Source organism: Triturus cristatus, chromosome 7 (genome assembly GCF_964204655.1).
Source record: "Triturus cristatus chromosome 7, aTriCri1.1, whole genome shotgun sequence".
Taxonomy (NCBI): domain Eukaryota; kingdom Metazoa; phylum Chordata; class Amphibia; order Caudata; family Salamandridae; genus Triturus; species Triturus cristatus.
The window spans coordinates 13,485,283-13,501,543 of record NC_140590.1 but is presented as its reverse complement, the minus strand read 5'-3'; positions in this window follow the sequence as shown (position 1 = coordinate 13,501,543).

Genomic DNA, 16,261 nt, shown 5'->3' with positions numbered 1-16,261 from the left:
ATTAAATCCTGGTCCGAGTCAGTCATAATACTTATTTTTAAAAAAGGGGACTGGGATAACCCAGCGTGCTACAGACCCACATCTCTTTTAGACTCGTTTATGAAAATTGCAGGAAGGGCCGTGTTAAATAAGCTTCAATCGTGGGCTGAAGAAAACAATATTTTGAGCCCGGTCTAATACGGTTTTAGGGAGGGGATGGGCACTATCGAACAGGTTTTAAATTTCACTATAATACATGGGAAATACACTCAAGCTAAGACAGGGCAACTGTTTGTGGTATTTGTAGATATTACCACCGCCTTTGGTTGTGTGGACCATAGTAAGCTATGGAAAATCTTAGAGGACTTAAGGATAGAACCCACAATTGTGCAATTCTTGAATTCTTGAGACAACTATAAGCGGGGGCCTCTGCAAAGGTGAGACATGGATTTAAGGGAGAGTGCATCAAGTCTTTTCGCGTGGAGAGGGGTGTTAGGCAAGGCTGCGTTCTGGCCCCGTTCCTCCTCTCATTATATACCATCGCATTGGAAGAGGAACTGGGGGCCAGCGCAAGAGATTCTCCGAGATTTAACAACAAGCAGATTGTCTCCCTTCTCTACGCGGATTACGCGGTGTTAATGGCTAGAACCCAGATTGGCTTACAGAGAGCCCTTTCCACCTACATTGAGTTTATGGTCAATAGGGGACTGGAACTCAATGTAAAGAAAATATTTGTGATGACATGTGGGAAGGGAAAGAACAAATGAAGAAGCTTAGCAGCTGGGAGTGGTAAAATTAAACCCACCAAAACGTTCTCCTATCTTGGCATCTTGCTTGAGGACTCAGGCTCCTGGGGACCAGTGGTCAAGAGCAGGACCCTTTTGTTCAAGAGGTCGACCGCGGCAGTAATGAATATTTCAAAAAGATTGGGAAAAAGGCCCCCAGGGATCCTTCTTAAAATCTATCAAGCAAAATGTATAAGTATTGCAATCTATGGGGTGGGGGTGTTCCTCAGAGCACATCTGTTTTTAATTGTCATAGTGAACTGGGAATTTCACATATTTCTGAAGTTATTAAAATGCAACCTATTTTACTCTGGCACAGAGTCTTTACCTCCCCTAGCTTAGGGTTGAATCGGGAAATCATCAAGGATTCAATGGGTTTGGACCAGGTTAGAAAAATTCCCTGGTTAAACTATGTTAGAAAACAATTAAATGATCTGAATCGACCAGAGTTTTATGTTAAGCCAGATTCTATCTGTTCCATATCCAGAAAAGATCTGAAAACGCTATGCTTGAATAATTTCGAGTCCCTCAGAATTGCACTGGAAATTAATAAAAAATCTGTGGTTCAGCAACAAACGACTCTGGCCAGCAATTGTATCCAACCTTTCCTAGTCTGCTGTATAGGGGGTTTCGATAGATACATTTTGACTAGGTTTAGGTTTGATAGCTTCCATCGCTTGGTAACTTTTCCAGCTGTAAACGACTGGTCTAGGAACCTTTGCCACTGCCCATGCGATAATCTTTCTTTACAAACAACAATGCACGTGATCTTTTTTTGTAAATTTTATGCTAGGGAACGTGCAAGATGGATTACGCCGTATCTGAAGCAGGGAGCATGGCGGCAATGCCGTCCAGCTTTCCTATTCTTACAAACACTGGATAATAGGTGCTGGATTAGTATTATGACTGGCCTTTTAAAAAGTATTCTGAGGAAACGGAAATCCATAACTTGCTAGTTTTTGAAATTATACATTGATGTGATTACTGCTTATCTATGGAATATCTTTTAAATGTATACTCTGTATGAATTTGTCTTTTTAACCGATGCTTTTATGATTTTATAAATTTTTCTAAAATCGAATAAAGCATTTTCTGAATCTGAATCTGACTGGTTTCCCTTGGAAATTCTTCTAAGTGTGGAGTTTTGGAACTTTAAAATATTGATCCAAAATCAGCCGAACTACGAATTCCGATTTACTCACCTGTTATCAGGAGAGACCTCAGTGCTGCATCTTTGAGCCCAGTACTGATCCTGAAAAGTAATTCTAACCATACTTACCAATAACTTGAATTTCCTTCCATAGGATATCATTGCCTGCTTTTTGCTGAAATAGTTTCTAAGTGGCGATTTTTTGAACTTACAAATATCCTCTAAAAATCGTGCCAACGATAAAAACGTAATTACTTGCCTGTTTTAGATAGAGGTCCCAGTGCTGAACCTAGGAGTCCAGCACTGGATTACAAAAGTAACGTGAACATACTTTACCTGCAAATTGAATTTCCTTCCATGGGATAACATTGGTAATTCCAACTGAAAAAGTTTCTAAGTGTCAACTTTTAAAATACAATAATATTCCTTAAAAATCACTACTGTAACCAAAACGCTTTTACTTAACTGTTTACAGCTCATGTCCCGGGACTGAATCTAGGATCCAGTCCTGTGGTTAGAAAAGTAATCTACAAAGTAACTAATTGCATTTAACCAGAAATTCCCATTGAGCTCAATTTTGCATTGTGTTTGAAATTGTGTTGCCTATTGCAACAAACTGTAACTATTGCATTCAAGAAGTCTATTGCCTATTTGAAAAGTATTTAACTAAAGTAACTCATCTTGAGAAAGTATATTTTGATACCTTGTTGGTTCTAAAATAAAACAACTATATCTTTTGATACAAAACAATTGGCCTAGAGTTCAGTTCTTGAGTGTGTGAGACCATTTGCTGACTGAGTGTGTACAACAAATGCTTTACACTGTCCTCTGATACTGCCTTACTGCTCAACCAAGCTACCACTTTAGAGAGTAAGGTTATATCTAACTTTAACCTCTGCCAAACCTCTGGGGACTGTGGACTCTGTACACACTGTACCTTACTTTGGTCCAGTATATATAGAGCCACTTTCCTACACCATCCCCTCCCTTCACCACCGTGTCCATTTTAATTTGGGAGATTAAGTCCCCTTGAATCTTGAGTGTCCCTAGGGTCCAAGTAGCCCACTAGGTACCTCCAGTAAGCGCCACAGAGCTGCGTTGCAGAGAGGTGTAAAAAGGGGCACGGCCTGGGCCACCTCTCTGAAACACGGCGCAGTGGCGCTTACTGGAAGCACCTGGTGGGCTAGTTGGCCCCCTGGGGCCCTCAGGATTGAAAGGGAATTATTTCCCCAACTTAAAACGCGCCACTGGGTGTGTTTTCACACATCACCTCATGCCCGTTCCCCTCCCTTCACCACTGTGTAAACGCACCCTGTGGTCATTTTAAGTTGGGAGATAAAGTCCCCTTGAATCCTGAGTGTCCCTTGGGTCCAACTAGCAAACTAGCCCACTAGGTGCCTCTAGTAAGCGCCACAGAGCTGCGTTGCAGAGAGGTGTAAAAAGGGGCACGGCCTGGGCCACCTCTGTGAAACACAGCGCAGTGGCGCTTACTGGAAGCACCTGGTGGGCTAATTGGCCCCCTGGGGCTCTCAGGATTGAAGAGGAATTATTTCCCCAACTTAAAACGCACCACAGGACGTGTTTTCACACATCACCTCAGGCCCCATCCCCTCCCTTCACCACAATGTAAACGCGCCCTGTGGGCGTTTTAAGTTGGGAGATTAAGTCCCCTTGAATCCTAAGGGTCCCTAGGGTCAAACTAGCCCACTAGGTACCTCCAGTAAGCGTCACAGAACTGCGTTGCAGAGAGGTGTCTGCAAGCAGCTCCCTGGTGCATACTGGAGATACCTGGTGGTCTAGTTGGCCCTCGGGGACCCTCAGTATGGAAGGGGAATTAATTCCCCAACTTACAACTCGCCAGGGGGTGCATTTGCACAATGGTGAAGGGAGGAGGTGGGGCCTGAGATGACATGTGTGCAAACACGTCCTGTGGCGCCTTTTAAGTTGGGAAATTAATTCCTCTTCAAACCTGAGGGTCCCTGGGGGCCAACTAGCCCACCAGATACCTCCAGTATGCACCAGAGAGCTGCGTTGCAGAGAGGTGTTCAGAGGCCATATATATATATATATATATATATACATATACATTACCTACTGGCGGTCGCCAGTAGGTAGTTATAGTTAGGACCTATTTTCCATAGGAAATCCGTAACATTCTATTCCCAATAAGTCTGGCGCTTCTATTCCAAACTTTTGGCCAGCTCTGCTCTGCTCCTACCCTGAAAGTTTTGTGGTGATTCGTCAAGAGGGGGCCGAGAAAAAAGGGGGTCCCGAAACGCGTTTTCCCCATGCAATTTCCCATAGGATCTGTTGTCGCAGCTACAGCCCGAACCACTGATCGTATATATATATTATCTGCTGGCGGTCGCCAGTAGATAGTTATAGTTAGGACCGTGTTTCCATAGGAAATCCACAACATTCTATTTGGAATAACTTTGGCGCCGGTTGACGAATCCTCGCGAAATTTTCAAAATAGGTGGGGCGCTCCGCTCCGCTCCTACCCTGAAAGTCTCGGGGGGATTCGTCAAGCGGGGGCTGAGAAAAAAGGGGGGTCCCAAAACGCGTTTTCCCCATGCAATTTTCCATAGGGACCTTTAGTCCAAGGTACAGCCCGAACGGCTGAACAGAATTACTTTAAATTTGGCAAAGAGGTAGTCCTCAGGTCAGGCATGTGCCTTTTGCATATATGGTGTCAATTTGTTCAGTAGTTCCTGAGAAAATCAAAAGTAAAATCATATACATATCTGGGCGGAGCCTAACCACACATCTCATCGTGAGATCTGATTAGCTGTCAGTACTTCATCCAAGAAGTGTTGGCAGCCATCTTGGGACCAATATACATGATAGCACCTCATTAAAAAGTATTGCAGTTAATAGAAGGTTTTAAGACTTTAGTTACATTATAAATCATTTGTTGATGGTACCATACTCATTTTAGGAATTGTGGTGTGTTCTAAGGTGATTTTACCATGTGAAAAAGCCTTCTGCTGTGATATCACGAACCATGTTTGAGAGAAACAGGGGTGGGGGAATCATATCGCCCGACGCCCGAACCATGTTGTTTATATTGACGGGCAAGAAGATTTATTGTCTATTTATGTCCGACGGACATGTAGACATTAATTACGTTTTAATCACGTTAAAACAACAGGCTGTGGGCACTCTGGGGCTCACAGCCAATCCGAAGCTTGCAGAGAGCCTTTGGCGGCATCTGATTGGCTAGCAGCCCATGACTGGGCTCTAGCCAGTGATTGGCTGGGGGAGTGAAACGTCACTCAGCCTCTGCAAGCAGTAGTCCGTGGCCGCCACGAGGCTTGCAATAAGCATTCAGGTAAAATAAGCAGTTTTGCCCGCTTGAATTGTGTGATATTGTGACGGAGGAGCTGCGATTTTCTTTTATTTATATTTTTAGCAACCGTGTGTGGGTAGATTAATTAGTACAAAAGCCTAGGCCTCGCCCGCCTCGGCGCCTCAGATGAGGACGTCAAAAAAGCGTATCGCAAGCAGGCGCGCTGCGCTACCACCGCTTCATGGGGGAAACACCCATTACAACGAATTCAGATTCACGCGCTGCCATTGCAACGCGGGTTTAACATCGTGGGTCGGAGCCTTCATACCGCAGATGGAAACAGATCTGCAGATTAATGCTTTCAAAAGAGACATCCGTTGGTGACTTGCAATTTATAACTTAAAGTCCTAATATAGAATAGTGAGCTATTAACTTTCAGCCCATAACTGCGTAAACACACCGACAAATATACATTACACAATTGATTAATGTTGCAAAGAGGGTATATTTGGCGAAAAAATTATTCTTATTATTAAAGGAAGCTCCCAACTTTGCTGTTTCTTTTTTGATACAACTTACCGATTCGCAAGGAACGTAGGGCTCACGTCTGGCCAGCTGCAAAAGTGAGGGGGAAATGGCAGGAGGCACGCTGGCTGACACCTTTTATATCCCACCCATACGTTTTTACAGGGGTGACGGTAAATTAGTACATTACGTATGGTTTGAAATGTACGTATTTTGTTGGAATAAATACACAGCCAAGGGTGACGGTAAATTAGTACATTACGTATGGTTTGAAATGTACGTATTTTGTGGGAATAAATACACAGCCAAAAAAAATGGAAAAAAAGGGGAATATAAATAAAAGAATTGCCGTCAGGGTTAAGGGGAGGGGGCGCAGGGGGGCAGGGACGCGATAATATCGCTTGACAAGTTTTCCTTTAGCATTATTATTGCACAGCATTCAATGGTTTACTGATTTTAATAAAGCAAAAATATATTAATGTTTCTCTGTCAGCCGGAGCCCTTAGGTTTGATGTGGAACAGGGGTAGGTGGGACAAGTGCATTTTACAGGACATGTAGATCTCAGTGGCATTTTGTCCCTTGGACAACTAGATTATTTGGAAAATTCCACACCCCTGAAATAAAAGACCGGCATCGCACCGGAGGCCACGCCCCCTCCTTGCAGCACTCAGCAAACGCGCCCCCTGGCCAGTTGTAAGTTGAGGATTTAATTCCCCTTCAATACTGAGGGTCCCTGAGGGCCAACTAGCCCAACAGGTATCTCCAGTATGCGCCAGGGAGCTGCGTTGCAGACAGGTGTTCTGAGGCCACGCCCCTTTTTACACCTCCATGCAACGCAGCTCTGTGGCGCTTACTGGAGGTACCTAGTGGGCTAGTTTGACCCTAGGGACCCTTAGGATTCAAGGGGACTTAATCTCTCAACTCAGAACGCCCACAGGCCCTGTGGCGCGTTTTTAAGTTGGGGAAATAATTCCCTTTCAATCCTGAGGGACCCTGGGGTCCAACTAGCCCACCAGGTGCTTCCAGTAAGCACCACTGCTCTGCGTTGCAGAGAGGTGGTGCAGGCCGTGCCACTTTTTACACCTCTCAGCAACGCAGCTCTGTGGCGCTTACTGGAGGTACCTAGTGGTCTAGTTGGACCCTAGGGACCCTCAGGATTCAAGGGGACTTAATCTCCCAACTTAAAACGGCTACAGGGCGTGTTTACACAGTGGGGAAGGGAGGGGACGGGGCATGAGGTGACGTGTTCAAACACGCCCTGTGGTGCATTTTAAGAGGTAGTTTTAATCCCCTGCCCTATTATATACTAGGGGCTTACAGAGGAGGTCATGCTAATCACAGGGGGGCCCCAACACATAGTGTGCCCTAGTGTATGTAGGTGTTTTCACTGTATTCTGAGTGTCTTTTAACATAGCACTGGCTCTAGGACTGGTTAGTCAGACTCAGTTACCACCAGTATCCGTCTGAAAAAGTTAAGGGTACAGGATGATTTTGCAACAAGGCTTGTTTCTGCTCTTCTGTTTGTTCTTTCTGCACGTTATACTTCTTCCTGCACTTTTCTTTGTCTTTGAGGACTTCTGTTGCTTCTTTCTGCATTTCTTTTTTTTCTTTCTGTGCGTTTTTCCTTCTTTCTTCACATGTCCTATCTCTGTAGGCATAGCTAGAAATTAGCATTTAAAAAACCTTTGAAATTCACTGAAAAAAACATAGGTTTAAGGCATGTTATAGCTAGGAATTAGCATTTAAAAAACCTTAGAAATTCACTGAAAAAAACATAGGTTTCAGGGGCGTTATAGTTAGCTGGACTTTTCATTCGTACAAAACCATAAAAATTCCCCCGTTATAGTTAGTTCAGCTAACTATAACTCGCGCGCCCGCAATGCACTGCTGATGACGTCACATATTACATCACTCATGACATGGTCAGTGACATCACTCATGACATCACTGATGACATCACTGATGACATCATCCATGTGATAGAGTGGCAGACCTCCTCTCCCCCTAATAAAATCTTTGATACACACATTCAAAAATAGAAATTAAAATTTTCAAAACAATGGACATACCAATACCAGTTACAACAACCTATTCAGTAATTGTAAGATCCACATCCACATCCACTCATTCACCATCAGTCCTATACAGTCACTCATACATGTACTCACTCATCATATGTACTCATACACCTATACATCCTGTTACACAACGCCACTCATCCATAAAGTTACTCACACACATAGTCACTCATGCTAATAAAGAATCAAACATCCGTTTACCTGCATATACAGTTATACACACACCACCACACTTACTTCTACAGAAACTTACACAAACTTAGTCTTTTTAACAATCACTTATAGAAACACATACTTATTCATACAGGAACTCTTTCAATCTCTCACTCTCACATATACTCGCTTATATACACCAATAGTCACATATACTAGTTTAAAACATATGTAGTTACTCATAGAGACACTATTGAGACAGTCATTCACTCACTAACACACCCATGCACACACTCATCCACCCATACAGTCCTGCACACATGCTGTCTTCAACACATACAAACAGTGAGTCACTCATTCATGCACCTATGCACTACGTAATACCCCCCACCGAACCATACAGATATCAGACACTTATACTGATACTCAAAAAACCAACTGATAACCTATATAGACACTCATGTAGCTACTCACCAACCCATGCAGCCACTTATACACAAAGTGAGAGACTGATACAGATATTTACATATTTAAACATTACTCACTAAGCCATGTATTCACTAAGATACACTTAATCAGTCAGTTATACAATCAATTTTTCAAACACAAATCATCCATTTAGACACTTATATACCCATTTATTCTTCCATCGACCTTGAGATATACATATATAAAACATATTTAATTTTCAGAAAAACACACATTCACTGGATGATGTCATCAGTGATGTCATTTGAGATGTCATCAGTGATGTCATGAGTGATGTCACTGACCATGTCATGAGTGATGTAATATGTGACGTCATCGGCAGTGTATTGCGGGCGCGCAAGTTATAGTTAGCTGAACTAACTATAACGGGGGAATTTCAATGGTTTTGTACAAGTGAAAAGTCCAGCTAACTATAACACCCCTGAAACCTATGGTTTTTTCAGTGAATTTCTGAGGTTTTTTAAATGCTAATTCCTAACTATAACGTGCCTGAAACCTATGGTTTTTTCTGTGAATATATATATATATATATATATATATATATATATATATATATATATATATATATATATTCACTGAAAAAACCATAGGTTTCACACACGTTATAGTTAGGAATTAGCATTTAAAAAACCTTGCAAATTCACTGAAAAAACCATAGGTTTCACACATGTTATAGTTAGCGGAAATTTTACTGATAAAAAACCAGTGAAATTCCCCCGTTATAGTTAGCGCAGGCAACTATAACTCACGCGACCGCAATCCTCTGCTGATGCTAATACTGTATTTAGACACTTATTTGCCCATGTCTTCTTCCATACATTTTTAGCTATACATATATTACAAATATTTTTTTTTCATAAAGACACATATGTCATCAGCAGAAGATTGCAGTCGCGTGAGTTATAGTTGCCTGCGCTAACTATAACGGGGGAATTTCACTGGTTTTTTATCAGTAAAATTTCCGCTAACTATAACATGTGTGAAACCTATGGTTTTTTCAGTGAATTTGCAAGGTTTTTTAAATGCTAATTCCTAACTATAACGTGTGTGAAACCTATGGTTTTTTCAGTGAATTAGTACGGTTTTTTAAATGCTAAGTTTTTTTCCCTTATAATAAGCCCTGTAAAGCACAGGGGGTGGGGTAAGTGTGGATAGTGTTTTTTGCCCTTAACAAAAGCCCTGTACATTTGGTGGCTTTCGGCCACCAAAAGCACAGGGGGTGGGGTAAGTGTGGATAGTGTTTTTTTTATTTTTATTTTTTTACCGTACGCTTACCGTAAGCGTACGGTAAGCGTACCCCGCGAAATTGCCGAAAAAAAAATAAAACCGTTTTTGCACTTGGGGGATGTTTGGGGACTCCCTCAACATGACTATGTGGGAGGGAGTTGTCAAAACAGCCCCTTTACATGTTTTTTGGCTTGATATTTTAAAAATCACTCTCAGTGCGAGAGACAAAATGGCGGCCGCCGCTTCCTGGTTTCGGCCGATTCGAATGTTTACTAAGATCTAAGAGCCAATCAGAATCGCGCTCGCGCACGCCACCGTACGCTTACCGTAAGCGTACGGTAAGCGTACCGTAAGCTGGCTCAGATATATATATTGATTTAAAGGCTATTTTCTCAGAATCTACTGAACAGATTTACACCAAACCTACAAAAGGCACTTCCTTGACCTAGGGACTACCTCTCTGCCAAATTTTGAGTAATTCTGTTCAGCCGTTCGGGCTGTAGCTCGTTCTAAAGGTCCTATGGAAAAATGCATGGGAAAAACGCGTTTTGGGACCCCCCTTTTATCTCAGCCCCCGCTTGACGGATCCCCCCGAGACTTTCAGGGTAGGAGCGGAGCGTAGCGCCCCACCTATTTTGAGAAATTTGCGAGGATTCGTCGACCGGCGCCAAAGTTATTCAAAATAGAATGTTGAGGTTTTCCTATGGAAACGTGGTCCTAACTATAACTACCTACTGGCTATCGCCAGTAGGTAATATATATATATATATATTACCTACTGGCGGTCGACTCGTCAGTAGGTAGTTATAGTTAGGACCTATTTTCCATTGGAAATCCGCAACATTCTATTCCCAATAAGTCTGGTGCCGGTTGACGAATCTTTGCGAAATTTTCCAAACTTTTGCCCAGCTCCGGTCCGCTCCTATCCTGAAAGGTTCATGGTGATTCGTCAGGCAGGGGCTGAGATAAAAGGGGGGTCCCAAAACGCGTTTTCCCCATGCAATTTCCCATAGGACCTGTTGACGCAGCTACAGCCCGAACTGCTGAATGGAATTACACCAAATTTGGCAAAGAGGTAGTCCTCAGTTCAGACTCGTGCCTTTTGCATAAATGGTGTAAATCCGTTCAGTAGTTCCTGAGAAAATAATAGTAAAAAAGATAGATACATCTCTGCCCTCGGAGGATCCGCGCACCCTATGCGCACACTAAGCGCACCCTCTGCGAACCGAGCACGCACAGTCCCGATCATGCGCTTAATGCTAATTGGCTGTCAAGTGTCTATCTACATTCAAAACCAGGAACTGTTGGCAGCCATTTTGTGCCTCGGTAGAAGCGAGGCTGATTAAGTAAGGGAAATAAGTATGTGAAAGATGTAAAGGGGGCAGGGTATAAATACTCTGACCATCTAGTGTTGCTTAGGGGGTCCCAGAAGGACCCCCTGGGGCCACCTTTTTTTTTTTAAATGGTGAAATGCGCGCAGGGTGCGCGGATCCGGCCAGAAAAAAAAAAGAACCCGAAGCGTGGGCTTTCGCGCTTCATTAATAATTAGACCCCGGGGGGGCCAAATCCTGGGGGCAAAATCTTTACATATGAATGGGGGCTGCATGGCCCCCCTCCTGGAGCCCTTGAGGTCCCTGGGGACCGCCACCCCCCAGGGCCGGCTCCTACAGTGTCCTGGGGTGCCCACCCCCAGAACACTGTTGTTTGGTATGAGATGGCGGGAGTCTCACGCCCTGCCATAGCAAACTTCGTTAGGATTTTGAAAGAGAGAGCAGGGACACCTGCTCTCTCTTTTAAAATCCAAACGATATTGCTTTTCCACATGGGGAGCTGCATGTCAGCAGCTCCCCATGTGGAAAAGCAATGCCGGCTCCCGAAGGATGCGGGGAGCCTGCTGGGACCGTGGGGGCTTCCCCCACGGTCCCCAACGTTGTTTAATAAATCCCGGGGGATGGGGTCCCTGGGGATAATAAAAATTAGTGATATGGGCTATTTCTTTTTTTATGGGAAAATTAGGAGTCGCGCATCCTAACGCGTTGGGTGCACGGTTTCTCACGCGTTGGGTACGCGGTTCCTAACGCGTTGGGTGCACGGATCCAAGGAAAAAAAACTGTAATTTTTGGAGATAAACATCAAGCTTAAGTGTTTTGTTCTTGAGTGGCTCTAAAAAGAGCCGTTGTGTTCATTGAGAGTTTTTGGTACTTATAAGTAAGTACCTATACAGAGTCTAAAGATTTTGAGGAAGACTCTGTTTCCTTCATCAGTAAAGTGTACTCCATCTCTCCTATACATCTCTTGCATGTGAAAGCGCAGATTGTTATTGTAAATGGACCCCATTCTATAGTCTCGGAGAAAAGCAAAAACAGATTTATTCACATGTTTCCTAGCTTTCTCAATTTGTGGACAAAGATAATTGGACCAGTTCCATTTCTGCCTTTGGCATATGTTAGAATACACAAAGGCAGTTTTGGGAAAAAGTGAAATCAATTCTGTAAAGGTCTCCTTCATAAGCATTTCCAGACCTACCCCAGTCAAAGTGCCTAGGTCATTGCCACCACAGTGCACTATTATGAGGTCAGGGTGTTGGACATGCATAAAGGGTTTTACCAATGGCATCAATTGGTGCCACTTTAACCCTCTCTGTCCAATCCATTTAATGTCTACATTTGGCAAACCTAGGGCTTTGTGAATGCCTTTGTTTTCTGCATACCTTTGGCTCCAGTAAATATAGCTGTGTCCCACAATCCACACTCTAAGCATCTTGAAGGGAGGTCTGGATGCACTCAGATGGTTTCTGTAAATGAAATGGCAGTTTGAAAAGTAAGATTTTTCTAAAATGGTTGCTAAGATGCAGTTTTGAAAAAAGACAAGAAAACATTGGTTGCTTGACAACCTTCTACACTGAAAGGTAGGGTGCATGTTTTTGTTTTTTTAATGCATGATTCTTATTGGATAACAAAAACTGATTGAAAGGAACATTATATATGATAAGCTGATATGTTGAAAAGTCAAGCACACTTGCTGTTTTGATTAGCAACATTGTGCGCTGAACTTGTGACCTGTGTGCTCAGTTCAGTGTTCCATGACCTATTTCTATGGTAACAGGCAGAAGGCAGTTTGGGGGTAGGGTTCAAATTTATGTCATTTTGTAAGGGTTGAAATGTTTAACCACTGGAAATGTGTGTTAGCTTTTGAATTTATGTGGGAAGGAATGTGATTTGATGTTTACATGTATATGTGTGGAAAATGATAGGGAAACTTTGCCATTCTTTGGTTTTGCTGACAGGTGCACAGTGCAGAGATTCTGTATAAGAAAATCTGGTGTGTGACTGATATACTTCTTAATCTACAAAACAACTTGAAAGGTGAGTTATTTAATTGTGAAGGAATGTATGTGGTCTATTTCGATTTTAATCAAACTAATGTGTTTCTCCTGCTAAAGTGCAGGGAGTACTTTTTTTGTCTACAATCTTATTGACAGTGTGTGTGCATGTAGAAACCATTCTGTGATAAGCATTTGTGTTTTTCATGTGTTTGCAGACAGATAACTGTGCTGTTTTTATATTTTGGTTCAATTAGAAACCAGTCTTTGTTTATGAATTTGCAAAATGAGTCATGTTTCTACACTAAAATGTAATATTCGTAGATTAAGAAATGTGTTTTGGTATAGTGCAAGGGATAGTGTTGTTTGTCTAGAATCACACAGTGAGTCTGTGTGTATTTAGGAATCATTTTCAGAGAAATATTTTGGTACTAATCTGTAGTAGAATATTTTCTGCAATGTGTGCAGTCACCTTAGATCTTGTAGACTAGTAAATGTATTTTGTACAAGGGATAGTTTACTGTCTACAATCACAATGTGAGTCTGTGTGTATTTGGGTAAGCATTGTGAGAGAAGCATTTGGTAATATCATTTATTTGCTTGCAGATAATTGATTTAAAACCTGTCATGTTGTCAAGTTTTAGTAGCATTAAAAGCCAGTCTTTGCTTATACATTGATAAAATGAATCATGCTTTGACACTAATGTGCTGTACTTTAATATGTAGATTGTGTGCAGTCCCCTTACCCCTTTCACCGTAGTGAATGAGTTTTGGTAAACTCCTAGGATAGTGTTGCTTGTCTAAAATCACACTGTGAGTCTGTGTGCATTTGGGTAAGGATTGTGAAAGAAGCATTTGGTAACATCTTGTATTTGCTGACAGATAACTGTTTTAAAACCTGCCATGTTGTTAAGTTTTAGTAGCATTAAAAGCCAGTCTTTGCTTATGCATTGATAATATGAGTCAGGCTTTGACACTAAAGTGCAGTACTTAAATATGCAGATTGTGTGCAGTCCCCTTACCCCTTCTACAGTAGTGAATGAGTTTTGGTAAACTACTAGTGATAGTGTTGCTTGTCTAGAATCACACTGTGAGTCTGTGTGCATTTGGGAACCACTGTGAGAGAAGCATTTGGTAACATCATATATTTTCTGACAGATAACTGTTTTAAACCTGTCATGTTGTCAATTTTTATTAGCATTAGAAGCCAGTCATTGCTTATGTATTGATAAAGTGAGTCAGGCTTTGACACTAAAGTGCAGTACTGAAATATGTAGATTGTGTGCAGTACCCTTACACCTTCCAGAGAAGTGAATGAGTTTGGGTAAACTCCTAGGATAGTGTTGCTTGTCTAGAATCACACTGTGAGTCTGTGTGCATTTGGGTAACCATTGTGAGAGAAGCATTTGGTAAAATCATGTATTTGCTGACAGATAACTGTTTTAAAACCTGTCATGTTGTCAAGTTTTAGTAGCATTACAAGCCAGTCTTTGCTTATGCATTGATAAAGTGAGTCAGGCTTTGACACTAAAGTGCAGTACTGAAATATGTAGATTGTGTGCAGTCCACTTACCCCTTCCACAGTAGTGAATGAGTTCTCTAATGATTCAGTCAGTACCCAGGTACTTATGTAGTTAACCTGGTTTTAGCACATGGACTACTTCAAATGACTATCCACTACGCATGCAGGCCTCTAACCACTTACACAATTGTCTTTCACACCTTCATTTGCCCAGTCATTATCTATATACTCCAATAAACACCCTGTCATTCCCCTTGCACACCTCCAGTGACTCATTCAGCAGCATGTACTAATATATTCACTGCGCCAAAACCCAAAAACGTAAAAGATTTATCCAGGCACTATCCTTGCAGTACTCTAATGATTCAGTCAGTACCCAGGTACTCATGCAGTGACCCACGCCTTAGCCCATGGAGTGCTTCAAACGTCTGTCCAGTATGCATGCAGGCCTCTAGTCACCTACACACTTGTCTTTCACTTGTTCAATTAACTAGTCAATATCTATAAACTCCAGTAAACACTCTTTCAGTCCACTTCCACACCTCTACTGACTCATTTGGCACTATGCAGTAATCTATTCACTGAACCAAAACACAAAAACTTAAAAAGATTAACCCAGGCACTCTCCTTGCAGTTGTGTAATGATTCAGTCAGTACCGAAGTAATCATGCAGTGTCTGAGGTTTTAGCTCATGGACTGTTTAAACGTCTATCCAGTATGCATACAGGCCTCTAGTCACCTACACACTTGTCTTTCACTTCTTTAATTAACTAGTCAGTATCTATATACTTCAATAAACACCCTGTCACTCATCTTGCTCTCATCCAGTGACTGATCCCGTACCATGTACTAATCTCTTCACTGCGCCAAAACTGAAAATCGTAAAAGTTTTACCCAGGCAATCTCTTAGCAGCAGTCTAATGATTCAGTCAGTTTCCAGGTACTCGTGTAGTGCATTACCACGTGGACTGCTTCAAATGTCTATGCAGTATGCATGCAGTCTTCTAACATACTATACACTTGTCTTTAACAGCTTCAATTCCCCAGTCAATATCCATGTACTTCCAGCAAACACCATGTCACTCCCCTTGCACTGTTCCAGTGACTTATTCAGTACCATGTAGTAATGCATTCACTGTGCCACAACTGACACACTTATAAATTCACCCAGGTACGTTTTTTGCATTAGTCTAATCATTCAGTCAGTACCTAAGTACTAATGGAGTGAGGCACGCCTTAGCACATGGATTGATTCAAACGTGTTTCCACTATGCATGGAGGCCTCTAAGTACCAACACAATTGTCTTTCAGACCTTCAATTTCCCAGTCAGTATCTATAAACTCCATTAAACACTCTGTCACTTAAATTGCACACCTCCACTGACTCATTTGGCACTAAGTACTAATCTATTCACTGCACTAGAACCCAAAAACTTAAAAAGATTCACCCAGTCACTCTGTTTGTAGTACTCTAATGATTCAGTCAGTACTCAGGTAGTTTTGCAATGATCCAAGTGTTACTCTATGGACTGTTTCAAACGTCTATCCACTATGCATGTAGGTCTGTAGCCAGCTACACACTTGTTGTTCACACCTTCAATATCCCAGACAGAATTCATACAGTTTCCGCAAACAACCTGTCACCCCCTTATACTTCTCCAGTGACTTATTCAGCATCATGTAGTAATGTATTTACTGCACCAAAATACAAATACTTATAAATTCATCCTGGCACTCTCCT